We start from the raw sequence: 16725 nt of genomic DNA, 5'->3' as shown, positions 1-16725 counted from the left end.
CTATCATGTGTACCGTCACTGCTACTTTTGTGTTGTTCCTCTTCTTTCAACTTAGGCCCCTATCACACTAGGGCGCCCGTCCCCCTAGCTTTTTGAGCATGGCCACGCAGTAACTGTCACATGGACAACAAATCGTGCATAGCCAAGTGGTAGAGTGTCCGCTTTCGGTGCTGGTCGTCAAAGCTCAAATCCACTCCTCCTCAATCATATGTCGCTTTTGTAGTTGGCCACATATTTTGGAAAGTTGGCCAATGGGGTGAGGCCGCCCCTTAGACACGGGCTGAAGGCCATCTTTCGCCTTTTTGTTTTGCCAATGTTGTCGGACACCTCAGATTGGCCGCTCATTCCCTGTCCCAGTGTGACAGGGGCTTTAGCCTTGTGCTCACGCTCCTTTTGCAGATCGTTGCTTTTACACCATGTTTCTCTACACCATGTTTCTCTAGGGTTAAACTGTGTATCTCAAATTTTAAAATCTTTGGAGGTAAAGGTATTTATGCACAAAATTTCAAAAAGCTCTGTGGCCAGAAATCCCGCCACGATGGATGGAGATCAGCGGGCGTGCAAGGTGCGGCCCAAGCAAGCACAACTGCAAAGAGTCATCCCCAGCTTCGAAGCAGGTGTGTCAAGCATCCGGTGCAGGTAAATTGTCGTTGCGTAAGCAGAATTTGCAAAAATATGGCTGCATTCCAGCCTAAAAACGGGCGGTGGGGGCTGTGGGGTGGTGCCGGGCCCTGCTACGGTCCTTGGTGGCTGCCTGACCCTCCCGTCTCCTACCCTGCTTCCCTTGTATAACACACATGATGTTTTCAACCACGCAAACCCTCTAGTACTGTAATCTATTATGGTCTGTGTGTGTGTGTATGTGTATGAGAGAGAGAGAGAGAGAGAGAGAGAGAGAGAGAGAGAGAGAGAGAGAGAGAGAGAGAGAGAGAGAGATGTAGGTCTACAATAAAAAAATGGTTGCAAGCCGGTGTGTCTCGCACGTACTGCATTACCCCCTTCTGCCATCTCGTTCTCCGTCGTGACCACTTTCGTTACAGAGTAGAGCTCGGAAGTCTTCTCAATGCAAGCAGGTCTCAAGACGAACGCCGCTTCCTTCTCATCGGATTGTTGCTCAGAAATCTCCAGGAACAAAGCTGGTACCTTGTAAATGTAGGAGTCGGTGCCAAGGCCTGTGGTGCAAGCAGACGTAGCAATCCTTGGCATTGTGGGGTCCTTTTATCTGCTGCAGTCCTTGTTCTCAATTGCTTTGTTTATACTGGCTATTGGTGGTGTTGGCTACTATCTCTTTTATTCTTTGAACAAAGATGATGATGACCGTGGAGGTGGGAATTCCTCCAATGGCAGCGATCTAGAATTAACACTGGAGGAGGCCCTTGTCTCCTAGCTTTGCCTTCGTTTCCTTTGTTTGCCCTTAGGAAAACAGTTGTGGTTGTTGATGTGGAGCCTGTAAATTGTAGCAAATGCTCACCATGGCTGATACAAGGAAGCTTTGGGATGTTTTAATTCACTGTGACGGCGTGCATAACAATCATGGATGCCATATCTTGCGGCAACATGCATTGTCATATAATGGGAGCAAAGAGCACCATTACAATGCTCTTGACCTCATCCATGGTGATGAAGCCCTCGCTTTCTTTGTTGAGCAGGGCATGGAGAAGGTCATCTTTGGGAGTATTATCCTTCATCATGGCTTGCTTGCGCTTGGCAATGATGCTAGTCGCAACGCTGGAGATAACGCATGCGCCGCTTTGGAAGTATGTCAGGCCATGACAGCCAGGAAATGAGGTCACCGAATAATGGGAAAGCCACTTGCTCCATGTCCTTAACAAGCTGCGGTAGAACCTGAACGCCTTTGTCGAGTTCGGTGGCAAGGAGTAGACAAGGCGGCAGCTCATGACGTTGGTGGACAGTTCAGCAACGCAGGAGCCAATGGACGACCATCTTGTGCAAGAGATAACGCCAAGCTGTGGTGCTGATTGATGATGGAGTGGTCTATTGCCTTTCCGATTATGTACTTACTGAGTGTGTGAGTGGGATCGCATGATCGTCTTCAAAGATGTATATGTGGTAGTACGCAAGCCAGCTTGTGACGTTGATGATGCTTTTGCAATTCTCCTTGCCTCTGGCAGATGTGGAGCCATTCAAAAGAATCTGAAGCTCAAAATTCGAATATGATGAAAAGGAGGTGATTTCTAGATAGCCGAGGACCACACTGATGATAACAGGTGAGAGGTAGTTACAATGCTAGTTGTTGAGTGAGAAAATGTCTCATTAGCAATTTATTTGTTTAACAGTCAGCAGATGCTTTTATCTGCTCAATTCTTGGACTGTTCAGGGCTGAATTGGTCTACTTCTATTTGCTGTCCAAAGGCGGAAAACTGCTGATGGTTCTGAGTGGTCTTGGGGTTGCTTCACATGGCTGAAAATCCCTGTTTCGGCGAGGGACTTAGGGCTGAGTAAAACGTTGGAACAACCAGGATCAAGGCTGCATTTTTATGGGCTGTTTTCGCAAGCTAAAAATGCTGAGGATCTAAGTCAAGGCTGTGTTTTTATGGGCTGTTATACTTGCTGAAAAACGCTGCTAGTCTGTGGTGCCAAGCTGTGGAAAAACGCCACCAAAACCCTGGATGGCTGATGTGTGCTGGCGTTAGTGCATAGGCTGAAATGCTGATGTTGGTGCTGAGGTTTGGCGAGCCAAAACGCTACAATGCTGATGGTCTTTGCGACAATGCAAGGGGGGAAGGATGCGGGGGATCTGGTGTTGCCGTGGTACTGCAGGAGGACTCGCCGGCTGAGGTCTTTATCCAAAACGCTAGGCTCTGGGGGGGTACTGCTGAGAAGTGACCTGTTGAGCGGGAAGCTCCTGCTGCCTCTTCTGCCAGAAAGTGCTAACTTGGGTTTGCTTATATATTAACTTAGCAAAATTGATGAGAATCTAAATACTGCAGAAGCTCGAGAATGGTGATGACGACGACAATGACGATGACGACGACTCGATGGCTGAAACCTGTGGTCTTCTATCTGCTGAATTCTTGGACTGTTCAGGGCTGAATTGGTCTACTTCTATCTACTGTCCAAAGGCAAAAAACTGCTGATGGTTCTGAGTGGTCTTGGGGTTGTTCACACGGCTGAAAATCCCTGTTTTGGCGAGGGACTTAGGGCTGAGTAAAACGATGGAACAACCAGGATCAAGGCTGCGTTTTTATGAGCTGTTTTTGCAAGCTAAAAACGCTGAGGATCTAAGTCAAGGCTGCGTTTTTATGGGCTGTTATACTTGCTGAAAAACGCTGCTAGTCTGTGGAAAAACGCCACCAAAACGATGGACTGTGGCTGATGTGTGCTGGCGTTAGTGCATAGGCTGAAATGTTGATGTTGGTGCTGAGGTTTGGTGAGCCAAAACGCTACAATCCTGATGGTCTTGGCGATGATGCAAGGGGAGAAGCATGCGGGGGATCTGGTGTTGCCGCGGTACTGCAGGAGGACTCGCCGGCTGAGGTCTTTATCCAAAACGCTAGGCTCTGGGGGGGTCACTTCTGAGAAGTGACCTGTTGAGCGGGAAGCTTTGGCTGCCTCTTCTGCCAGAAAGTGCTAACTTGGCTTTGCTTATATATTAACTTAGCAAAATTGATGAGAATCTAAATACTGCAGAAGCTCGAGAACGGTGATGACGACGACTATGACTCGATGGCTGAAACATGTGGTCTTCTATCTGCTGAATTCTTGGACTGTTCAGGGCTGAATTGGTCTACTTTTATTTGCTGTCCAAAGGCGGAAAACTGCTGATGGTTGTGAGTGGTCTTGGGGTTGCTTCACATGGCTGAAAATCCCTGTTTTGGCGAGGGACTTAGGGCTGAGTAAAACGCTGGAACAACCAGGATCAAGGCTGCGTTTTTATGGGCTGTTTTCGCAAGCTAAAAACACTGAGGATCTAAGTCAAGGCTGCGTTTTTATGGGCTGTTATACTTGCTGAAAAACGCTGCTAGTCTGTGGTGCCAAGCTGTGGAAAAACGCCACCAAAACGCTGGATGGCTGATGTGTGCTGGCGTTAGTGCATAGGCTGAAATGTTGATGTTGGTGCTGAGGTTTGGTGAGCCAAAACGCTACAATGCTCATGGTCTTGGCGATGATGCAAGGGGGGAAGGATGCAGGGGATCTGGTGTTGCCGCGGTACTGCAGGAGGACTCGCCGGCTGAGGTCTTTATCCAAAATGCTAGGCTCTGGGGGGGTACTGCTGAGAAGTGACCTGTTGAGCGGGAAGCTCCTGCTGCCTCTTCTGCCAGAAAGTGCTAACTTGGGTTTGCTTATATATTAACTTAGCAAAATTGATGAGAATCTAAATACTGCAGAAGCTCGAGAATGGTGATGACGATGACGGTGACTCGATGGCTGAAACCTGTGGTCTTCTATCTGCTGAATTCTTGGACAGGGTTGAATTGGTCTACTTCTATCTGCTGTCCAAAGGCGGAAAACTGTTGATGGTTCTCAATGGTCTTGGGGTTGCTTTACACGGCTGAAAATCCCGGGACTTAGGGTTGAGTAAAACGCTGGAACAACCAGGATCAAGGCTGCGTTTTTATGGGCTGTTTTCGCAAGCTAAAAACGTTGAGGATCTAAGTCAAGGCTGCATTTTTATGGGCTGTTATAGTTGCTGAAAAACGCTGCTAGTCTGTGGTGCCAAGCTGAGGAAAAACGCCACCAAAACGCTGTATGGCTGATGTGTGCTGGCGTTAGTGCATAGGCTGAAATGCTGATGTTGGTGCTGAGGTTTGGTGAGCCAAAACGCTACAATGCTCATGGTCTTGGCGATGATGCAAGGGGGGAAGCATGCGGGGGATCTGGTGTTGCCGCGGTACTGCAGGAGGACTCGCCGGCTGAGGTCTTTATCCAAAACGCTAGGCTCTGGGGGGGTACTGCTGAGAAGTGACCTGTTGAGCGGGAAGCTCCTGCTGCCTCTTCTGCCAGAAAGTGCTAACTTGGGTTTGCTTATATATTAACTTAGCAAAATTGATGAGAATCTAAATACTGCAGAAGCTCGAGAATGGTGATGACGATGACGGTGACTCGATGGCTGAAACCTGTGGTCTTCTATCTGCTGAATTCGTGGACAGGGTTGAATTGGTCTACTTCTATCTGCTGTCCAAAGGTGGAAAATTGTTGATGGTTCTCAATGGTCTTGGGGTTGCTTTACACGGCTGAAAATCCCGGGACTTAGGGTTGAGTAAAACGCTGGAACAACCAGGATCAAGGCTGCGTTTTTATGGGCTGTTTTCGCAAGCTAAAAACGTTGAGGATCTAAGTCAAGGCTGCATTTTTATGGGCTGTTATAGTTGCTGAAAAACGCTGCTAGTCTGTGGTGCCAAGCTGAGGAAAAACGCCACCAAAACGCTGTATGGCTGATGTGTGCTGGCGTTAGTGCATAGGCTGAAATGCTGATGTTGGTGCTGAGGTTTGGTGAGCCAAAACGCTACAATGCTCATGGTCTTGGCGATGATGCAAGGGGGGAAGCATGCGGGGGATCTGGTGTTGCCGCGGTACTACAGGAGGACTTGCCGGCTGAGGTCTTTATCCAAAACGCTAGGCTCTGGGGGGGTACTGCTGAGAAGTGACGTGTTGAGCGGGAAGCTCTTGTTGCCTCTTCTGCCAGAAAGTGCTAACTTGGGTTTGCTTGTATATTAACTTAGCAAAATTGATGAGAATCTAAATACTGCAGAAGCTCGAGAACGGTGATGACGAGGACAGTGACGACGACGACGACGACGACTCGATGGTTGAAACCTGTGGTCTTCTATCTGCTGAATTCTTGGACTGTTCAGGGCTGAATTGGTCTACTTCTATCTGCTGTCTAAAGGCAGAAAATTGCTGATGGTTCTGAGTGGTCTTGGGGTTGCTTCACACGGCTGAAAATCCCTGTTTCGGCGATGGACTTAGGGCTGAGTAAAACGTTGGAACAACCAGGATCAAGGCTGCGTTTTTATGGGCTGTTATACTTGCTGAAAAACGCTGCTCGTCTGTGGTGCCAAGCTGTGGAAAAACGCCACCAAAACGCTGGATGGCTGATGTGTGTTGGCGTTAGTGCATAGGCTGAAATGCTGATGTTGGTGCTGAGGTTTGGTGAGCCAAAACGCTACAATGCTGATGGTCTTGGCGATGATGCAAGGGGGGAAGGATGCGGGGGATCTGGTGTTGCCGCGGTCCTGCAGGAGGACTCGCTGGCTGAGGTCTTTATCCAAAATGCTAGGCTCTGGGGGGGTACTGCTGAGAAGTGACTTGTTGAGCGGGAAGCTCCTGCTGCCTCTTTTGCCAGAGAGTGCTAACTTGGGTTTGCTTATATATTAACTTAGCAAAATTGATGAGAATCTAAATACTGCAGAAGCTCGAGAACGGTGATGAGGACGACAGTGACGACGAGGACGACTCGATGGCTGAAACCTGTGGTCTTCTATCTGCTGTATTCCTGGACTGTTCAGGGCTGAATTGGTCTACTTCTATCTGCTGTCCAAAGGCGGAAAACTGCTGATGGTTCTGAGTGGTCTTGGGGTTGCTTCACACGGCTGAAAATCCGTGTTTTGGCGACGGACTTAGGGCTGAGTATAACGTTGGAACAACCAGGATCAAGGCTGCGTTTTTATGGGCTGTTTTCGCAAGCTAAAAATGTTGAGGATCTAAGTCAAGGCTGCGTTTTTATGGGCTGTTATACTTGCTGAAAACGCTGCTAGTCTGTGGTGCCAAGCTGTGGAAAAACGCCACCAACGCTAAAGGGTGAGTACCTGCGTTTCTTCAATGCTGAATTTGCTGATCAAAAATGTTGGCATGGCAGCAATCCTAGCGTTAGTAGTTGGCTGCAAAAACGCTGAGAAGTGCAGGCTTTCCAAGGCTCAAAAACGCTGCTGTTGTTGGTAAAAAACGCTACGGTTGATGCTGATCTGCTGGGGTGCTAAGGCCAGAAGGGAGAATTCCAATGGCGATGGCTGAAGCTGTGGAAAGAAAACACCAGCCTGGGGTGTAGATGCAAAAACGCCAGGGATGGGTGAATATGCAAAAATGCTAGATGGTATGAGGGGGTATTGTTGAGAAGTTTCCTGTTGAGTGGGAAGCTCCTGCTGCGTCTTCTGCCAAATAGTGCTAGCTCTAGTTTGCTTATATACAAACTGAGCAATGACGCTGCTTGTGAGATTGTGGAGAAATATCCAAGATCGGTAGGCTATTGTCACTTTTTTCTGTTTTTGGGTTAACAATAAACCTAACAGCTTCTACCAATTAGGAGGGAAAGATGGAAACGATATGTAGGAGCTTTTAATTTCTTGCGCATATAAGTATATATTTTCACAAATTCGAAGGGCCCTGGCATAGCTTGGTTTATAATCATATATAATAATAGCTTTGCCATGGTGTTGCATGGCTCTCCATATGCAACAAATTCCCTTTACAGATCATATGATGACATTCACTTCTAATGCAGAAGCCACGAAAGTAAGGCATTGATTGAGTTTGACAGTAGATCGTGTGATTGTGTCTAAGGGTTTACACAATGAATTCTGAGGCTTACCTTCGACATAATTTAACTACATTATATATAGGAAGATGTAACCATGAGGAGATGCCTCTACCTTATGAAACTACTCCTCAATTACATTAGATGAGACAAGGCCTGTAAAGTTCTACAACCCAATGCAACAACACAACAAGGAGTGAAGGCAATTAGAGCAAGATGGAAAGATGGAAACGGTACGTAGGAGGTTTTAATTTCTTGTGCATATAAGTATATATTTTTATGGCCCTGGCACAGCTTGGTTTATAAGCATATATAAGAATAGCTTTGTCATGGTGATGCATGGCTGACTATATCCAACAAATTTTCCTTCCAGATCATATGATGGCAGTGGTGGACTTTCTGATGCAAATCCTTACAAAGGGTTCCCTTATTTATACTGTACTCTACCCACCCATTACCATTTCATTTCGTCAGTGTCTTAGGTTCCCTCTTGAGGTGCCCTAGGTGGATTTCTTTTCGTCATTGCTGTGGGTTCCTTGCAGTTCCCTAGCTGAAGAAAATAGCCTTGCTGGAATCTCTTTGTTTGGACAGCTTGAAAGATGTGTGATTATCGTCATGTAATGAAATTAATTATTTAAGCTAAAATTTGTGACAATCATTACTATTAAGCACTCCTACTTGATGTTGGCTCTTACCAGGTGAGACCACTCAACTTGAATGTTTGCTGCTCTTCCTGCAAATCATAGTGTGTTATCCCACTTCTGAGATAACGTTAGAAAGAGTCACATTGTATTGGAGAGATTATCAACAAAGATGTAACTAGTTTGTTTTCAAAGTTCTTATGTAAATAAATAATCATGGATTCTCTACGTTGTGTTTATTTGATTGCTTATATATATGGATGCAGGGTTGCAAGAGTGCAGGGATGAGTGTGAAGTGCTGAGCGAAGCAGCATAGTGAAGCTGAATTTGGAGTACTCGCATAAGTCATTGCTCCAAGATAGACCATAACAAATTGTACTGAAGGCAAGGGTAACCCCTTGTGGTTTGATTGTGGAGAAGCAGGTGGAACTTGCAGCTTACATGGTGGGTTGATGTATGCGATGGGGATATCTCTTGCAGATCTATACTATTGCCTGTGGCAGTCATGTTGGATTGATGTTTATCATATGAAGATTATTTTGTAAGGTCATGCTTTGTAAGGTAATTGTGAACCAAGCACAATACATCTGGCTATAGTTTTGTGCGGGTGTGTAGGGTTTTGGGTTACTTGTGAGTCAAGTCTCTTGTTGTGGATTGTTCCAAATGCCGTGGGTTGATTGATTATTGAAAGTTCATATATTTTCATAGGTAGCATGATGAGTACTTTCACCAAGAAGTAGGTTGAGGTAATTTCGGGAGACACGCCGAGTAGGGCTAGGACTTTTCATCTTGAAGTTACTAGATGAATTACTATTTTACATATTCGAGTTGCTAGATGTATTACTAGTTTCATAATACACCTCAAACTAGCAAGTGAGCTTGAACTCTCTTGATTCATCTAGCAATTATCTTACCATGTAGCTATTCAACTTACTATATGGTAAGAGGATTGCTACTTGAAGCATCTAGGAGTTGTCTCACGCTTACTAGTTTGCACTTTTACTAGATGTGTGTATTGAAACTAGTAAAATATCTAGCAATTATATATTTTTTGCCGTATGGTAAGCCGTCCAAAGCTCCTTGTGCAACTTCCTTCAAGCTTTCTTTCAAGCTTAAGATGCCGATATCGACTGCTTACTACTCTCGATTCTTTGGCAAAATCTACAAATGCTTTCCAAACTCTGCTATGCAGAATCTATTCGGCTTCAATTCTTTCGAAGTTGATTCGTTGCAGATCCACATTTACTGCAGAGATGCATTTGGCAAAAAATCCCTTGATTCTCTCTCAAGATTTCCTCTCCCTGAGAGAGGTTGCACATACGACGGGTGCGGGGAGCCGAGCGCGACCAATGTCGGGCGGAACCGCCCTGGTCCAGTTCCACCTCCGGTCCGGATCTGCTCAAGGAAGCTTCGTCAAGCTTCCATAGCTGCCAAAGCTCAAGCCAAGCTCGCTTATGTGTCTCGTTGAGAAGCCATCGCTTTTGCGCCAATCATCGTCGTAGCTCTGATACCAGTTGAAGAGTGCAGTACGCAGATTGCATGCATGTAGTACAGTGAATCTATCTGCCACATTGAGATGCCGCAGTACAATACAATTTGAGAGAGAGAGAGAGAGAGAGAGAGAGAGAGTGAGTTGAGACACAGTCAAAGATATGGAAGCTAGACAATTTGTTTCAAAAACAATATAGACAAGGGTACTTAAAACAAGAACTCCCATTAATAATAAAAAAGTTACATTTTATTAAACTTGCATTACATAAACAAGAAGTGTTCATCTTTTGGAAGGACCGGTTTTAGTAGTTGATGTGCTCCCTTCGATTGGCATATTAAGATTCACCACGTTGCTTAGTTGCTGTCTCATTTCCTCCTCATCCTCCTCTGTGATGAGCCCAATCTTCTCTAGTAAGAGAAAGCTAGTTGTCTCGTCTCGTTCAAATTGATTAAGCTCCGCATATTGAGTTCCTTGCGGCATTGATAGAGGCGATACACGTTGATGGTTGCCTTGAGAGCCTGACGAAACCAGTCGGCTCCATACAATGCCTCTGTTTGGAATGGCTTCCATGGCATCCCACGCAGACTTTATTTTACTCTCAAGATCGTCGGACATCATGAAAGGAGAGGTGTGCTAGGAAGCTATTGGACGCTTTCACAAAAATAACTCAAGCTATGGCAATTTATAGCCACTGTGGTAATATTATATTATTTTATATACGATTTGACACATAAACAACCAGTACTCAAATATGAAAAAAAGTTGCAAATGAATGTATCCAAATGTGACCATCCTAAGATAAAATTAGAAAGTAGTACAATTGTTTAGGTAAAGCATACTAAGAAAAAGTGAGCATTGTCAAATGCTATGCATCCATGCCTGGATAAGTCCGACTTCGACTCAGTGCCCTGAAGATATCAACATCTACCAGGATTGGTTGATGGATAAACATGTTCTCATTTTGGCTTATCCCTAGCACACGCAAATAAATAAAATACAAATGTTTACATGCAAGATATGGTTTTTGCTTTGACACTCGTTCCATGAAGTCTGGGCATGTGCACAATGGCTGGTTGCTAATACAAACTTTGTACATCCCGACATGACCATCTTCACTTTTTGTCTCTAGTTTGAAGACCTCATTAACACCATCTGCTGCACATATCTCTTCTACGACCTTCGCTCTCAGGGCTAGTGCTAGACTAATCTTGCGAGCAGCATCCTCGGAAATGGAAGTCCGATACCGTACACGTAGACCATCTCGCACTGTGGCTCTCACTACAAGAGGCTATTCATATTAGCGACGCTCACACAGCGACGCTCAAAAAAAAAATTTCCCGGCGTCGCTAGACGCTCATAGCGACGCCGGTTGGGCTAAAAAAATAACCGAGCGCGCCCAAAAACTCAGATCTCAGATTTGAGTTTTTTGACGCCCTCAAGCAAAGAGCAGGTAACGCTCTCCCTCTCTCTCTCTCTCTCTCTCTCTTTTTCTTCTCCACACACACACACACACACACACACACGAGGAGAGGAAGGAGAGCCAGGTATGCTCCTTCCCTCTCCTCATTCTCATGTTCCCTTCCCCTCTTTCTCTCTCCCTCTCTCTCTCTCTCACACACACACATACACACACACACATAGTGTTTTTGAGAGAGAGAGAGAGAGAGAGAGAGAGAGAGAGAGAGAGAGAGAGTACAAACAAAAACAAAAACGCACACACACATACATAAACAAAGAATGCACACACACATTGAGAGAGGAAAAGAGAGAGAGAGCATGCATAAACAAAAAACGCACGCATTGAGAGAGGAAAAGAGAGAGAACATGCATAAACAAAAAACGCACACATTGAGAGAGAAAAAGAGAGAGAAAACATGCATACGATCCAAAAAAACGCACACACATTGAGAGAGAAAGAGAGAGAAACTAATTTAACGTCGTAGGAAACTAATTAAAATTAAAAGACTTAAAGATCTAGCCGACGAGGAGTTGAACTCAAGACCTATTATTCAAGACGGAAATGGCATAATCAATCTATCATACTTGGCATGGGTGATAGAAAGGTTATACCATTTATCTCTTTTTATTGGCACACACATCCACACACGCGCACACACACAAGAAGAAGAGAGTTATAAAGTCGTAGGAAACTATCTTAAAAGACGTTAAAGATTAGGTTATATGTAAACTTACATTAAATTAGATTTAGGTTTATTTTTAACTAGATTAACGTTTATTTACGCTAGATTTAGATTTACGTTAGATTAGATTAGATTTAGGTCTCCATAGACTGCGATGCCTGCATGAAGCGGGTGAAGAAAGCCCTCAATGGAATATAGGGTATTGCTGCCTTCACTCATGGTGGGCTCCGTCGATCCAAAAGTACTGGTGAAATGTCTTCAGAAGATAGGGAAGAAGGTGGATCTTCAGGGCGGCAAGAGTCACTACATCCTCGACACAATGACCATCTAGACAACCTCTAGTCATTCAACAGCAACTTCAAAGTTAGTAACAAGAGCAAGAACGATCTAAAGGGCCAATTGCTGTCGTCATATGTGGATGGAGATGAGGCAGCGTCACCGCCGGAAGTTAACTCTCACATCTTTAGTGATGAGAATGCCAACTCTTGCCGAGTTATGTGAAAAATTATGTGTTAAATCAGTTTTAAGGTTCTTATAATCCCTGTTAGTTTAGTTCTTTGTTTTTAATATAACATAATTTACGTTAGATTTAGATTTATGTTATATTAGATTAGACTTAGGTTTATTTAAGTTTACCCCCCACACACACACACACACACACACACACACACACACACACACACACACACACACACAAGAAGAAGAGAGTTTTAACGTCGTAGGAAACTATCCCAAAAGACGTTAAAGATTAGGTTAGATGTAGACTTACGTTAAATTAGATTTAGGTTTACTTTTAGTTAGATTTACGCTTATTTACGTTAGATCGAGTCCACGCAAGAATTACTTACGATTTAGGGTTTAGAGTTAGACGAACAGTGAAAAGATCTACTGTGAAAAGATGTTAAGATGCTGTGAAGTGCTACAGCTAGAGAAGAGGCAAAGGGGTTTTGTCCACTACATACAGTATCATGTAGACGTGGGTGTGTAGATTTCTTGTACCCACAAATATAGGTATTGACCAATAAAGACGAGATTATAACCCGGTGGTTCTGATCTCCGTGCACCTCTAGACCGAGGTGTGCGGGGATTGGACATGACTAGAGAATGTGAGGTAAAGAGAGAGAGAGAGAGAGAGAGAGAGAGAGAGAGAGAGAGAGATAAGACGAAGAATGCCAATAGAATATTAAATTTGTTGTCCAGGTTATAAGTTTTTTATCCTCATTATGAGTAGTGACGAGGATGTGGGACCGTCCAACCGAAACACCTATCTCTCAACGAGGGTCTTATGTCCTTGTAATCAATGCAAGCATGCTGTGCGACGGACAAGACGTGTTTCTTTGCAGCACGTTCGCGAATTTGGCGAGTTCGATCCATCTATTATAGATCGAGTTGTTGCCAATTATAACTCGTCGGACTCTAACGCTGGCCAACAAGCAGCAATCTTGCAACCCAATAGACGTGTTCGCAGGCGCTTTGGTCAAGCAGCATATGTGAGGCCACAAGATGTAGCCTCTGACAGCTCGGGGGATGATCATGCAGAGCACATTCCCAACGAGGCAATGTTTGAGCCCGAGATTGATGAAATGATCGAGACGATCATGGATTCAGAAAGGCTTATCTATGATGATATGAAAAGTGAAGCCGATACGCCATTGTATAATGGAGCACGTATGTCTAGATTGAAAGCACTCCTGGTTCTTCTCAACATGCAGGCAAAGTTTGGATGGAGTGACACTAGCGTCACAGCGCTTTTCAGGTGATCTATTACAATTAGTTTACTTTAATAAAACTCTAAATGTATAATGATCTGATAGATTTTTACACGATTGTATCATATTTTTATGTTGTGTAGATTGCTGAAAAAGCACATACTACCGGCTGACAATGTGATGCCAGATTCCCGAGATGAAGCAAGAAAGATTTTGCGAAACTTGGGGATGGATTACAATTCTATCCACGCTTGTCCTAATGACTGCATTCTTTTCAGAGGGGAATACATAGACATGGAGAAGTGTCCGAAATGTGATTCCGAAAGATATCGAGTAGATCTCCACGGGACAAAAATTCCACAAAAGGTTTTGCGACATTTCCCTCTGCTTCCTCGCATCAAGCATTTCTTCGAATGTAAGTCCATGGCCGCCCTAGCATCATGGCATGAGGAGAATAAATCTTCGGATGGTGTGCTACGAATTCCTGCAGATTGCGTAGCCTGGAAACATATAGATGGAACATGGTCGGATTTTGCCAGGGAAGCTCGAAATTTGCGCTTAGGCCTGGCTATGGATGGCATAAATCCATTTGGTCAAAGATCAACATCTTACAGTGTATGGCCCGTTGTCATCGTCAACTACAACATTCCCCCGTGGTTGACTACGAAGAAGGGGCACCTATGGCTAAGCTTGATTGTGCCAGGGCGATATAAAGTGGGGAATATGGATGTGTATCTTCGTCCACTATTGGAAGAGCTACAACAATTGTGGATTGGCATAGAGGTGGTGGATATGAGCCGACACACAGGACGACGGAATGCTTTGATCAGAGGCATTCTAATGTGGACCATGCATGACTATCTCGGGCTAACAGAATGCTCAGGTGATCTATTGACACTCCTCACTCAGACACTGTAAATCTTTTTTTTTCCCATAGTTGATCTATTATCATGTGTATACATGCAGGGCTTCAAACAAGCGGATACAGAGCATGTGTCACATGTGGACCTAGACTGAATGCACGTAGGGCACCCTCACTGAAGAAGCAAATCTACGAAGGTCATCAAGCGTATCTTCCAGAGAATCATGTGTTACGCGACGGCTTTTTGGGAAGAGAGCCACCAAGGATGTCTGCACAAGCATGGTTAGAGCAGAAGGAGATGTGCGATGACGGATTGCCTCCAGGGATGAAGAGACTATCTCTATGGTACGAGTTACCATACTGGCCCTGACTCATGATCAATCACTTGCTCGATCCAATGCACATATTCAAGAATGTGGGTAATCTACTATGGGACCATCTGACCGGCAAGAAAGATACTTTGGGAGCCAGAGTTGACCTTAGAAATGTGGATCGTATGGAGCAATATTGGCCGCAAACAGCGTCTGATGGATCGATAAAACTACCTAAAGCACCATGGATTTTCACAGGAGCCCAAGAACGCAAAGTAAAAGAGACCATTCGATCTTTGCGGACCCCCACTGGCGTAATGCACTCGCTCCGAACGTGTTTTACTAAAGAAGGAAAGCTTACCGGTTTGAAGTCACACGATTGGCATAAAATGTGTCAGGTACGTTCATAGTGGACTTTAATATCATTGCATAAAATGTGGACTTTAATATCATTGCTGCACATACTTTACAGTTTATTTTACCGGTTGCCATTGAGGGATGTTTGTCTCTCGACATCCATAACACAATCTACAAACTTGCAAAGCTGGTGCAATGGATCTCACAAAAGGAGATCAACGTAGACTCCATACCATTCGCCAAACTAAATGTTGCGGAGCTTGTGTGCATGTTTGAGAAACATTTTCCTACTACAATGCTAACCATTCAGGTGCATCTTCTTGTTCACATAGTTGATGAGGTGGAAATAGCTGGCACAGTTCATTCTAGATGGATGTTCTTCTTAGAACGTTTCATGAAAACGCTTAAGGGATATGTGCGTCAAAAGGCACGTCCGGAGGGTAGCATGGCAGAAGGTTGGTTGGTATCAGAGTCCCTAGTGTACATTGGAGAGTGGCTAGACGGATTTGATAAATCTCGGGACACGCTATGGCGAACCATAGATGATGAGCGCATATCTGGGATTGTCATGTGCAATCTCGGTGTTGAGAAGAAGATGACGGAAGATCTAAAGGCTAAAATCAACCGATTTTGAATGCTTCACAATCCAGTGATGCAAAAGTGGATTTCACAATATGAGGATGCAAAGCAAGAGCGACAAAGGGCACGAATCGAGTGGAGACGGGGAAGACGACCACCGATGCACTATCCAGCGGTTCTGGAGAGCCTACCAACCTTCATGAGCTTAAGATGGTTGCACAACCAATTGAAAAGCGCACAACAATGCGGTGACGAAGTGACTGAGGAAGAGTGGGAGTACTCTCGGGGTTGCGCGACCAAGGTAAGTTTGCAATGTACGACTAGCAAGTGACTTTATTTATAAACGTTTGAACGGCCACTCATAATCTTTGTTCGTTGTAGTATAAGTCATACACAGCAGCATGGTGTAAAGGTCGACATTTTAGGGTGGAACGAATCGACAAAAAACGTTTTACTCAAGATTGTGGAATCAGGGCAAAATTTGAACAGTCTAGTCGACGACGTTCCTCTGATGCAGATCCTGTGGTGGCGGAACTCACTTACTTCGGCATGCTGCAAGAGATTTTGAGGATCGATTATAGAGGATTTTTTGTCGACTTGTTCGACGTGCAATGGTTCAAGATAATCATGGAGGGTCGCAACGCTACTGTGCGTAGAGGAGAGTCTGGTTTTCTTGAGGTGGATTTTACTAAGAAATGGACTGACCTAAGAGACACTTTCGTACTACCCGAGCATTGTGAACAAGTAAGTATGTAAATAGTTAACATCCCCCTTTTACAAGTTATGTGCTTGAAAGCTCTCATGTAAGTTATGTGGCTCTGGCAGGTAATATTTCATCCTACAAAGTCTACATCAAACTGGTGGTACGTCATAGAGGTAGCCCCTCGTAGTGCAAGGACGTATGAAGGCTACCATGTGCCAATCACAACGGCATCAATGGAGGAGATCAGAGAAGATGCTCAATCAGAAGCCGTTGCGGTGGTGCCAGACGAGCATCAAGATGCTACTACTCTATATGGGGTGCATGCAGAGGAGCTACAAAATGAAACAGAGGATATGTGTTTAAACGGAGATCTCTATATAGATATAGGAAGTTATGCTGAGTTATGCGAGGATGAGAGAGAGATCTCTTAAAGCC

At 44.7% G+C, this 16725-nt stretch overlaps 1 long non-coding RNA gene across 2 annotated transcripts; it reads left to right on the top strand.

The window, feature by feature from the left end:
• The first annotated feature begins 385 nt into the window (after positions 1-385).
• Positions 386-8744, top strand: LOC147452246 (uncharacterized). Of its 2 annotated transcripts, XR_015188881.1 has the most exons (3): positions 386-617; positions 8194-8310; positions 8403-8744. It is a non-coding gene; the product is annotated as an uncharacterized LOC147452246 (long non-coding RNA). The 2 variants fall into 2 exon arrangements; XR_015188882.1 differs by lacking the exon at positions 8194-8310 and having other exon boundaries at positions 475-639.
• Positions 8745-16725: the final 7981 nt, after the last annotated feature.

The sequence above is a fragment of the Adiantum capillus-veneris genome, chromosome 8 (assembly GCF_014529385.1).
Source record: "Adiantum capillus-veneris isolate H3 chromosome 8, ASM1452938v2, whole genome shotgun sequence".
Taxonomy (NCBI): domain Eukaryota; kingdom Viridiplantae; phylum Streptophyta; class Polypodiopsida; order Polypodiales; family Pteridaceae; genus Adiantum; species Adiantum capillus-veneris.
This window is presented reverse-complemented; position numbering and strand designations above follow the sequence as displayed.